The 12,908-nt window shown below is 35.6% G+C and overlaps 1 pseudogene; it reads right to left on the bottom strand.

Moving 5' to 3' along the window:
* Positions 1–8,917: 8,917 nt before the first annotated feature.
* LOC114526621 lies at positions 8,918–10,011 on the bottom strand (annotated as a pseudogene).
* Between the last annotated feature and the right edge of the window lie 2,897 nt (positions 10,012–12,908).

The following is a 12,908-nucleotide window of genomic DNA, read 5'->3' on the forward strand; positions in this document are numbered from 1 at the left end:
TCTTGCGAATGACCAATGCATGTATAGGGAGCAGGCAAAATCCTTGCAGAAAAAGGGGGCTATTTTTCTTGTCCATGTGAAGGGAAAGATCGTGAGGGAAGATTCAATTACCCGTAACACAAGTTTGCATATGTTGTTCACATGCTAAGATGCCAGAGTTCGGTCAGATTTTGGACTTTATAACTATTAACATGGCTGGTAAAGACTGCCTTGTTCTATTCAGGCCTTGACCTTGTCCGAGCTAAAATTAGTGCATGCAATAACTATGACAGCCAGACCTGAGATATTCCACATGTAAGGTGAAATAAGGCCTTCTAGAACATATAACTCCATTAAAGTGCCTATGTCATGTTTAGGGAAATAGACTTTTTAGATAGTTTAGACGATTCTAAGAACTTTTGCAACATATTTGATAAATTGAAAATTTCATCTTCATCGACTTTGAGGGCCTCAAAGTTGGTGATTTTTACTAAAACCGTGACCTTAGAAGGACTAAGACAAGACGGGTTGTGAGGTCATTTTGGGAAGTCGCATTTCTTGTAAAGCCGTAAAACACTGTATTTTATGTATTGCGTGAACAAAGATAGACTTTGAATTGTACTTTTTCAATATTACTGTGGCGTTCCGTTTAATTTGTGGATGCGACAATGTCGTGAAGCTTTACTTATCCGATCAGCGGCGAGGTAAATCAGAAAATAACGCCGAACAAGCTGTTCATTGGCATTGCTACGATCGAACAATCTTGAAAATGACGCTTCTGTGAGGCTCTGACTCACTAAGTGCTCTGACTGCAGATGAAAGTGTCCCATAGTGTCCATACCCGAATGATGTTTTTGCCAACTATTACAAAGACAGTCGGAACATGAAGATAAATTGCAAATACTTAATATACAGTTGGAGGATGGTTCGAAAGACGTGTAGCAGGAAAGATGGTGAGTAGAATTGTTTTTGTAATATACGCCATAATATTAACGTTTGCTATTTGAATTGGATGTTTATTTTACGGTAATGGTGAAGTACCAAAATTTATAAAGTAGACCAGCGATTTTCAAAGTAAAACGACAAACTAAGCATTTGGGGTATACACATGAATTCTCATCTAATTATGCATGCTGAACAGTTGTCTACTAGAAGGTACCTATAAATTCTATCGCCAAGCCAGTTAGCATTCAAAAGTCAAAGAGACAAGAGTTGTTGAGAAATAGTGTTTATATAGCATTCCTTGGTACCATTAATATGTGTATAAGAAATATCTTCAATGTTCTCAATTAGTTCATAATGCATTCTATCATTTTACTTTGTAGCTATCTTGACTTGCACATATTGCATATTGACAATCGATGCAACTTGTTCAATTATGGCCACTTGGAGAAAAGAAGAATGTCATGACCGCCATGTTATATGCAGTAAATTTAATGAAAAGGACTTTCACAGAGGTGACAATCTTTAAGGATTTATTTTATACTCCTTTTCATATACATATTCTATGGTTATAAGTCAACTCAGTCTGAACACAGAACAGGTTGCTTCTTTAGAAATTTGACTCATTGCTGCCTTTTGTAACCAACTTATATAATATTTAAGCTTTGTTGTAACACTTTTGCAAATTTCATTATGAATTAAAATTTGAATAGCTTGTAAAACAAAGTATGTGTGTAGCTTGCAGCAAAATGTTGTCTATATTGCAGTGAACTAGTTTCTTTTACATTAAAACACAATATCATGCATATATCCAAGAAATATATAATTTTGAAATAATAAATGTATAAACAAGGCACTTTAATTAAATTTTGAAGGTTTATTCAAAAAGTATGCTCATTTAGGAGGGTTATAATACCTTTATTTTGACCATTTGACATAGCAATACATAATTACTGTTTGATAGGTTTATGTTTTAAAAATTTGTGTGTTGTTGTTAAACCACCAATAAAATATTTACATGAATACATTATTCAATAACTGATTATTTTTTCCTGCAAAGACAGTTCAGAACATTCCAATGACCTTTTATGGGTTTGTCACAAGTCTGCAACATGGTTTTGCTCATTTTTAATGTGGTGGATCTGTGAATCGAGTTTCCCAAGTTGAAGGTGTTGAAGCAAATTAATAGGTCTCAATCTGTTCTTGTGATTTGGTCATACTTCCAGAATCTGTTAGTGTACAAACATATAAATATCAAATTACTATTTTTTGGAGAAATAAAAAATATATTGAAAGTACTTGCTTTAATCAACAGTGTGATACATTTCTCATGTTCTCTATTGTTGCATTACGCAAGATATCGATGAATCAAAACAAGTGAACAGAGAATTGATGAAACTTTGCGACGGTGATATCTTGCAGACAATGTCCTGCTAGTTTTGTTATAATAATTTGCCAGGCGCACAGATATACTTATTGTGTCTTACTTCAAGCGATGAGCCACAAGTCCCACGACGGATAATCTGTTTTACATCGAAACTTTCGTTGATACCAATATAACTGCTCACGATCTCTTCTTCCTTAATTAAATATTCTGATCGAACTCCTCAAAGGTCAAAGGCTCTTATCTTCCACATTACCATAAAAAAGTCAAACCGAGCTTTCCCCTGTCTTTTGCCTCGGGCGGTGTACCATATAAAATTCTATGTACGATAGCGCAATTCTTTCGCGTAAATCGGCGGTGTTGGAACTACGAAGCTGTGTTACATCCTTGCACCATTATTAATAAATGTCGAACACATAAAGGCCTAACTTTACACAAAATCTTTGCTTATTGGCGATATAATAATTTAACACTCGTTATTTTCTATAATATAGCTTATTGTTATTTTCGCAACTTCCCGATTTGACGTCACACATGACATTAGTTACCAGTTTTTTCAGGGTCACGAAAAATCATAAAAATCGTCAAAATCTCCAACTTTGAGGCCCTCAAAGTCGATGAAGATGAAATTTTCGACTTATCAAATATATTGCAAAAGTTCTTAAAATCGTCTAAACTACCTAAAAAGTCTATTTCCCCAAACATGTCATAGGCACTTCAACTGCAAATTTATAACTTGTGTATAAATTTTTTTATAATAGGCGTTCTAAGGTCGTCACTCCATAATTGTGATATTGAAAGCACTTTCAAAGTAATCTGAAGAAAATAGATCCATTTAATATAAGACATTCTTGTAATGTCAAGGTTATAATTTAAAACATAAAATAATGGAACTGGTTTTAGGAACTGATTTACACAATGACATCATTCAGTTTCATTGCTGGTCATTTGTTTCAGCAAAGACAATGTTCTTTGCTGACCTATATAAATTATAGCAAATTCCTTATAGACTGTATGTAGTGCAAGTTAACATAGTTTCATATTGATCTGGGTAAGTTAAATTCGTTAATACATGATTATATTTCAAAATACTCGACTCAATTTAACAATGCAATGTCTTTATTTTCACTCCAACAAAACCAAAATACAGTGTTTTCAAAGCACCAAACAAACTAATAGAACTCAAACTCCTTCCGCCACCCTTGGCCAAACACGTGACTGCTCCAAACTCCTCTTTTTTTTTTGAGTATGAACGTCGCACTAGTGCACATAGGACTGGGATCCCAGACCAGCCAAATCGGTTATTCCTATCTTTAATCAAGCCATTTAAACCAGTGTCTTCCAGCACTATAGCTCGTTGGATTAAAGAGATTCTGGCCATGTCAGGAATCGATACCTCTATTTTTAAGGCACATTCAACCCGCGGTGCTTCAGCTACTGCAGCTGCCGAGCAGGGTGTGTATCTCAGTGATATTACAACTTGGTGATTGGTCACGAGAGAATACATTTCAAAAATTTTATTATCGACCTCAATTTAACTCCACAATGGGTAGAGCCATTTTGTCGGTTGACCGGTAGGAGAATTCACAGCTTTAAACGCGCATTGTTAAATTGAGTCGAGTATTTTGAAATATAATTATGGATTATACAAAGGCCGCTTGCGGCCTGAAGTGTAATACAGATTATATAAGAAACACGAGACGAGATTTAACAATGCAATCCCACCCTCCCTACCTGCTTTATTTTGTTTTGTTTTATTACAGGTTTGATTCGTTCGCCAAAAAGATGAGGAGTTTGGAGCAGTCACGTGTTTGGCCGAGGGTGGCAGAAGGAGTTTGAGTTCTATTAGTTTGTTTAGTGCTTTAAAAACACTGTATTTTGGTTTTGTTGGAGTGAAAATAAAGACATTGCATTGTTAAATCTCGTCTCGTATTTCTCATACAATCCGTATTACACTTCAGGCCGCAAGCGGCCCTTGTATAATCCATAATTATGGAATGACTGACGTCTTTTGTCAAGTTACGACTTATGAGTGACAAAATTGACTGTTGATATATAGCAGCTTACCCGGTTGATAATTTAAATGTAAAGTACATTAAAGTATTCTGCTGATAAGTTATTTTCATTTATTCTCTTTGTAGATTTTGTAATGAATGATCTTTTCCAAGATTTGTGGAAGAGATATTTGTTGTATTGTGTTCAACATGTTCCGATTTCGTAGAAAGACAAAATATATCCAAGACAGGTGCGCAGAGCAAGTACAAATACTGCTCACTATTTCCAAAAGGTTGTTGAAACCGGTGCCCCTGAGTTTTGCCAAATATCACATAATTTCCAAACGCCACACAACTACCCGATTCTCTTCTGGTAAGCTCCTTCTGCCAAATTTCAATACAAAAGTATAGAGAAAACGCTGTTGGAAAGGTGAAAAATTCATTTTTTCTTAAACTGTATCGGATTATCTTTATTTTTGGAATAAAATTTTGGAGATTAACAGTACGTTGTTTGTTTTGTTGGGTTTAAGTGTTTGTGTTGTTTTTAAAAGCAATATTAAAACCTTCATTTTGTATTAAAGTGCGATCTGATTTGCCTTGTCGACTGCCATATTTCGACCTGAATTGTCAATTTGTGTTTGCCAAAGTGAAACGTTGTCAGAGCTGCTTTTTTATTGTTTGTCTGCTCTACAATTAACATCATGCTGACTTCTATAGATTATGAAAGTATAGCTAACTTTATCACATACTGTTTGCAGAGTTCTCTTTCAGTGGCTGAAAGGACAGAAACTATTTCCTCGTTGCCCCACAAAGGCCTCCCTTGAAAAGCATCGAGTTTCATTCGAGAAGCCTCCCCACCTGTTAACATGAAGTTTATTTGTTTAGTATACATACATGTAACTTTGAATAATTTAATGATTTATCTGCCAAAGCTATTTTTGTCGCTATGGTGGCCCATTGTTATCATTGTAAATTCAGTAGATAATTTTATTTTAAAACTATATTTCACGAACAAAATTAAAAAGAAAAAAAAAATAAATAAATTTAAAAAATATTTAAAAAATAAAACATAAATATAAAAATATATGTTTAATAAATTAAAAAAAAAAACACCAAAAACTAACATGCGATTTTTGTTTTTGATTCTGAAAACAAATGTTCTTGACGTGGCCCATCATTATCATAGACCAGCATACCCTGCGAACGTTAATGACAATTCAATTAAAATACTGGAAAGTGGAAACATTTGTTTTCATGGTTTTCATCAGTGACCACTGACCTTATGACCTAGTTATGCAGTCTGCAGATTCAAATGTCAACATAACGGCAGGAGAAAGATTTCAAAATACAGATTGGGAAGACGATGAAGAATTGAGAAATGATATAAAGAAATACGTAATGCAGAACTTAAAAAGGGCAAAGGTTTTGGATTTTATAAAGCGCGACTACCCACAATATGCCTGGAGCCTTCCTACTCTAAGTAGAAGAATGCGTGCTTTTAATATCAAGTATGTTGACTATGATACAAATCTTGAACATGTGCAAAATGCTATTAAAACTGAAATAGATGGTCCAGGAAAGCTTTTAGGATATCGTATGATGCAGCGTAAGATTCGGGAGCAGCATGGTTTGGCAGTGCCTCGTTCGCTTGTTTATGATGTTATGACCGACGTGAACCCAGAAGGTCTAGAAGCTAGAGGAAATGTTGGAGGAGGACGACTAAGGAAAAGGGGTCCAACTGGAACATTTACATCATTGGTGAGGGTAGTATGTCCAAAATAGATTATTTAAAACAAATAATTATTTGACTAACCCATTAAGCCGCAATGCGCCATATTGGTGAAGCTCTGGAGCTTAATAGGTTAATGAGAAATGTGTGTTATAGGGACCAAATCATACTTTGTCAGGGGATGGTCATGACAAACTCATGGGATTCACCAAAAGTCAGTTCCCTTTGGCTATTTATGGATTACAGGATGTTTTTAGCAGTAAAATGATGTTTCTAAAGATATGGATGTCAAATTCAAGTCCAACTTTAATTGGGAAGTGGTATTTACAGTATTTGTATGAAACAAGAGGTAATGCTAGACAAACAACATAGACAGACAGCCTTCTGGCTGGCTTTACTTTATCTTTTCGATGAGGTATCTGGTTAACATTTGTGCACGAAGGGCCCTTGTTCGACACCAAAATATCGCAGTTCTTTACTGAAAGACCAAAGTGTGTTGCACAAGCTTGCTTCAAATTGTCCAAAGTCAATTCGTCGTATTCAAACTCGACGAACCACGTGGTTGAACTGGTGTTTTTTGGTTGTTTTTTGGTTTGTTTTGTTTGGTTGTCCACTTGGTGTTTTTTTTTTAATTTTTTAAACATATCTTTATATTTATGTTTTATTTTTTAAATATCTTTTAAATTTATTTATTTTCTTTTTTTCTTTTTAATTTTGTTCGTGAAATATAGTTTTAAAATAAAATTATCTACTGAATTTACAATGATAACAATGGGCCACCATAGTCGCATTTAAAAGAACAGGAAAGTCATTTACCACAAATAAGTACTTGTACTATCCAAACGTAAGAAAGGTGTAAGTATATGTTTTTAACAAGGCAACGATGATTTTTATCGCCCTGTAGGTCCTTTGATAACATATTATAATATAAAATAATGGGATTGAATAATATCAGTCTCTCAGAAGATAAACATAAGCGTTTTGGTACCTCTCGTTTACTGAACATAATCAGTCTTGCTAAAGCAAGGCTCAGAGAGAAATGTGAAGCTATAATCCCAGAAGTATGTGAAGTAAAAAGTAAAAATGCAGCTGAAACATACTTATTTTTAAAGGCACATTATGTGTACCCAGAATAGTTAATTACAAGGACAATGATAGAGATTGTATTTCTGTAGTAAAAGTATGTTCCCAACATAACAGTTAGCAATCTTCTCCAACATAATAAAAATGGAAATTTTAGCTGAGCCGAAAATTACCTGTGTTTCCAGTTTTCAACCTTAATGTGCATGTACATGTAGCTTTGGTCACAGGAATAACTGATTTGTCATTAACTGATAATGTACTTGCCTAGCTGTTTAAAAAGAGTCCATTATTGCTCTTATCAATAACATCCGGGAAAACAGTATCCGGCACATCCCTAATGGGGGTGTATGGAGTGCTACCTTTAAATTATACAGTTATTTTTTAATCACCATTTTGCAAAATGTACTATGTAAAAATTCTCAATGCTGACTGATGAAAGATTTCCACAGCAAAAATAGACTTCCTCATCTGTATCAGAGAAATCTTTAGTTGCGATTTCTGGATCATACAAGGAATATTCAGATCCTTGAATATCTAATAACGTTCATCGTATACTCGACATATGAGAAAAGTACAAAATATTCCGTCTGGTTCTGGTGCAGATAAGTTCAAACATCAAGAAGCTGAGTTCGCAGCATTTGAATGGTTGCGTCCGTACATAAGCAGCCGTCGAACTACAACGAATACATCCAAATTAAAAGACATACTTCCAACTTACGGCCCTCCTTAGACAACTTTTGCCTATTTGAGGATTTCCAGAGCGTAGAAAACAGAGAAACGCTTGACTGTGAAAACTATGATGAGGTTAATAACGACAATTTGCCTGAAATTGAAAACAGTGGGGAAAGTATGGAAGCCTTGGAAAGGAACAATGACCCAGGAGGACCAGATGTTATTGTAACTGATACCTGCAGTAAGAAGAAAAGGCCATGGAGTAACTTCAACAAGAAGCCCACTAAGGCTGAGATGGACAAAGTTCTAATGAACACAGCAAAATCCATTGACGATCACCTGAAAGAATCAAGGGAAGCTAGGCTAGTCAGTGAGAAAAATACAAATGAAGAAGATGATGGTGCAAGTTTATTTTTTCAAAGCCTTGTACCTCGATTCAAACGATTGCGTGACAGAGCAAAGGCATATATACGAGTTCAAGTTGAGCAGCTCTTTTCAGGCAGAGTTCAATTTGCCAGGTTTATCTAATGCTGATTCTTAGAGAATGAGATATTACTAAATACTATCAATTAGTTTGTGTTGAAATTGTTTCTGAATACGTTTCATAATTTATTCAATGGATGTTACACAAGTTGAAAATTATTGTTGTTATTACAAACAGTTATTTACAAAATATTCATGCAAAGTTTGTACAAGTATCTTGATACATATTAACAAGTATTTTGATAAAAATTAACATTAAAATATTTTCATTATTCAATTGTGAAATTATTGAGTAATATTTAGATTTATTTCTCTTAATTTATGTAATCATTCAGGTTTGCAAATTTAATTTTTTGGGAATTAATTCATGAATTACACCACAACTTCGCACATGACCAAGTTGCCAAGGGACTTGTCCCTGGTCACTGTTAAAATAGTTTTTGAACTTGTCTCTTGATACACCTGCTTCAAAGGTATATCTGTTGCCACCTACTCTACCAATGTTTGTCAAACCTAAGTCGTTATCAACCAAATTTCGCCAGTCCCCAGGTATAATACTCCCTGAGTTGTTTACACTGTCAACAAATCCTGTTGGTGTGTAATTTGCATTGTCAGTCAATTTCAAGTAATTGTGCAAACATATAACTGCAGTTATAATTCCTTCGATTTGTTCAATGTTCCTGACTTAATACGCCTTCGTAATAGTCTCCACTTAGATGCCAAAATACCAAAGGCATTTTTTATTACACGTCTTGCTCTAGACAGCCTATAGTTATAAATTCTTTCAGGTTCTTGTAATCCTTGCCCTGGGTAAGGCTTCATTAGCCATGGTTTTAGTGGGAAGATGTCATCTCCAACAAGTACATATGGAAGCTCTGTGTTGCCAACAGGGCTTGGTTTTGGTACATTTAGTGATAATGGGGTGTTTTCAAATGCACGACCAAATACAGAATCAGCTAATGCAGCTGCATCATTACTTCCTCCAGGTGCTCCTATGTCTACCATTGTAAAGCAATAATTTGCATCACATACTGCCAGCAATACCATACTGTGAAACTTTTTGTAGTTAAAAAAAGTCGACCCACAATTTGGTGGGCATTCCATTGCAATATGTTTACCGTCAATTGCCCCCAAACAATGAGGAAAGTTCCATTCCTTCTCAAAATCATTGGCACTATTTAACTAATCCTCAACAGTTGAAGGTGCTTTCAGGTATGTGCTTTGTAGTGCAAGCCAAATGCTTTTGCATGTTTCCCGTATAATATGGGATGCCGTAGTGCGACCCACGCGAAATGAAAATGACTGGGACTGCTGGGAGTCCCCACTTGCAAGGTAACGTAGTGTTAGTATGAGACGTTCTTCGGCAGATATTGGTTTTCTTGATCGACAAGGTTTTTTTGTTATAAATGGTGCAACTAAGGAAAGCAAGTGTTCCAGTCTTTCTGGAGACATTCTGACAAAACTAGAAAAAATAACGGTAACCTTTATAACTTATCTTCTATTTTTTTCCCAAACTACTTTGACGAGTTTAAAATACAAAAAGCATCTTAAACTTACCGATAAAAATATTCTCGATCATGAAGGAGAGGCTCGCGGACGAGTGTATAGTAGAAACCACACTGCTCTCTCTCCCTTAATATCTCTCGCACCCAGAATTTATGTTTCTTTCTTCTATTTATTCGTTTTCGTGCCAGTATAAGAAATAAAAATAATTGTAGTAAAAACCGCTCATTGACAGCTGCCATTTTGTTTTTAAAAACTCCCGCCAAGCTGTTGTTTTTGCGACTTGTCAATGACACACACATAACACAGTACGACTTGTGTACGACAGCATGTTTACGACACGTTTACGACCATTACGACCATATGGAAACTAGGCTTAAGGCTGAATTAGCAAGCTTCTTCCAATTTTCTTGCATTGGGCTTTTCTTCACATCCTTCGTAAGTTCCAAAATCTGCTTGTTGAGGAGAGTTCGCAAGGCTGGTAGGTGTAAAGTTCGTAGAGCAGGAGTTGTGGCTTGTTGTGTTTTTTGAAATAACAAGTTATCCAGGGCTTGAGAGGTTACTTTGGCACTCCATTCTCCCTGGTACAGCTCTAAGAACAGATCGATGTCATTTTTTGCTTCCATGTCTTTTCTTCGCAATGCCTGGCCTTTTACTGCAAACACTGCTTTTTTTAAGGCATATCCGCATTTGGCAGCTGTCAAAGGGGATTTGAAACGATCTGTACTGGTGGTCGGTCCTCCTGTGTATCCACCAAGATATCTTGCGCTGGCAAGAAGGTTATCAAATTGTGCTGGTAAAAATGTGCGCCAAACTCTTCTCAAGCGATAAAGTTGAAACACAACACAACTCTTTAACCTTTATGAGCATCGTAAACTTCCACAGCTTTTTCATTGCCGCATTTCTCTATTAGTGTGGAGCCCCCCACCCTTACTACGGCAACATCCATCGGCATTATTGCCATCATCCATCGGCATTATTGCCAAGGCATTATCTGATAGTTTTTGACTAGCACCAGATGGAAATTTATTTGCTACCAACAACAATCTTCCCGCATGCTGCAGTTTCTTGGATTTCATGGTTTGGTTTATTTCTTGAGCAAAAGGACATTTTGGGCAGTGTCGTTATAGACCCTTTTTCTGGAAGACACCATGACAAAACTGACAGGGCAAGTAATTAGAGGAATCTTTATCTTTGTTTTCTCCTGGTCTCCACATTACCATGAACCTCTACCACTTTCAAGTCGTGGTTAAAAATTACGAAGGCGACACAATTTGTCCTGTACTAACTGGCACATTCTGTCGTATTTGTCGAGGGCTACTTGTCATAAACTCTTCCTCTACGAGGGCTACTGTCATAAACTCTTCCATCTTTCTCATTGCTTGACATATGTACACTACATGCAGATAAAAAGAAAGATTGATCAACAAAGAATTTCTTAGCAGTCTGGATCGCTTATCAGTTCTGACTACGGCGCTAATCATCTGTTATATCTAATGGTCTCGCATTCTTTAGTACCATTAACTCGACCATCCAGCTTTGCACGCTTAGTATTAAAAACGTGTTTATCTGGTTAGTCTACTAGCCGACAATTAATTGGCTATTCTTGCATCTGTGAGTTGTCTCATTGAGACCTTTGATTTGTAATAATCTTATGGATTTAGCTAGTTTAAGACATCATGCATTTACTGTCTTGAACAGTGTTTTCAGAATTGCAAGACATTTTTAAAGGCACACAACAACAAAATTGTGTATGCCTTGTTAGACACTCTTTAAGAAAAAGTGATCGCAAATGTGGCACTCTTTAACCCTTTGCCGCACCAATTTATTTTTAGTTTTTTTTCTATTTTTAACTAATCAGAAATGAATCATTCATATTTAATACAATTTAACATATATACAACATATAATATATCAAAATGCTCCTCAAAGTCTATAGTTTCAAATATGAAACTTGTTTGCAAAAAATATAGGTTGCGATAGCAACTGGGGACACCCATTTCATTGATATTGATATTGTTGCACATGATATAAAGAGTAAATGTGGATAACTTCCACAATATTCAACAGTTAAAATTTTTTTGAATCTTTTTTTTTAAATCTACAGTTCTTCAGCTTTTTTTTTATGTATAAGACATGTCTACAACATTTCTGGTTTAGCCAAAATCTTCAGAAATGTTCAGCGGATGTTATGCAAAAAATGTTGTAAAATTGAGGTTGAGTGACTTTACACGAACCTGAGCTAATATTTACCTCTATTTACATCTAAGAATGTGCCCATATACAAAAATGTTTCTTTCATTCATAGCTTGTTGTGGTAAATAGCAAAGCAAGGAGCAGCACATAGCCCAATTCCGCAATCCTCACACCAGTAGGTGGTCTCCTTAGTTTCTTCTTTGTTGAGCATACCCCATCTTCTTTCTTTTACTTTTCCCTTTTCATTTGTGGAAAAGCAACTAGGGAAATGTCTCTCGCTCAACCTTGCCGGCATTTTGAGGGATGGTCAACCTGGACGCTTTTTTGATGAGAAATCACCAATAGGCTTCTTCGCAAGCTCCATATGGAAGTTCTTCAAACATCTTCTTTGGTGATTCCATTTCTAAAATGTGGGCGTTTACAACACATCGATCAAGAAGCTCAAAAAAAAATCTGTGCAACCACTTTCCTGATCTCCATTTAATACCATAGTATGACTTCATTTGGTCATTTCTATCCACACCTCCCAAATACATGGTTGCAAGAAAATATGAGTTGATGTTATCATGTTAGAGTAGTAAAAATGAGTGAGCACATTTTTTTCACACGATAACATAGTGAAAACCCATATCTTCCAGCGAACCGTGTATATAATGTTCTGTTTATTATGGACAAAAATGAGAAAAAACTCAATCAATAATAAAACAAACCGGTAAAACTTGCAATGGTCGCACGACAATAAAACTCATTACATTTTTTTTTCACTGGTTAAATATGGAAAATATGAGTGTTTTAGTTTTCGGTAGAACGCCCATGTCCCTATAATATAAATGCTTTTATTTTAAACACTACCTTGTTTCTGCTTGTTGATCGCATTCTTTTGTTGTCTGACATGGTTGGTCGTCTGGTAAGTTCTTCACAAAAACACCAAAGGCTCATGGAG

Source organism: Dendronephthya gigantea, unplaced genomic scaffold (assembly GCF_004324835.1).
Source record: "Dendronephthya gigantea isolate DGI-Jeju-01 unplaced genomic scaffold, DenGig_1.0 000040F, whole genome shotgun sequence".
Classification (NCBI taxonomy): domain Eukaryota; kingdom Metazoa; phylum Cnidaria; class Anthozoa; order Malacalcyonacea; family Nephtheidae; genus Dendronephthya; species Dendronephthya gigantea.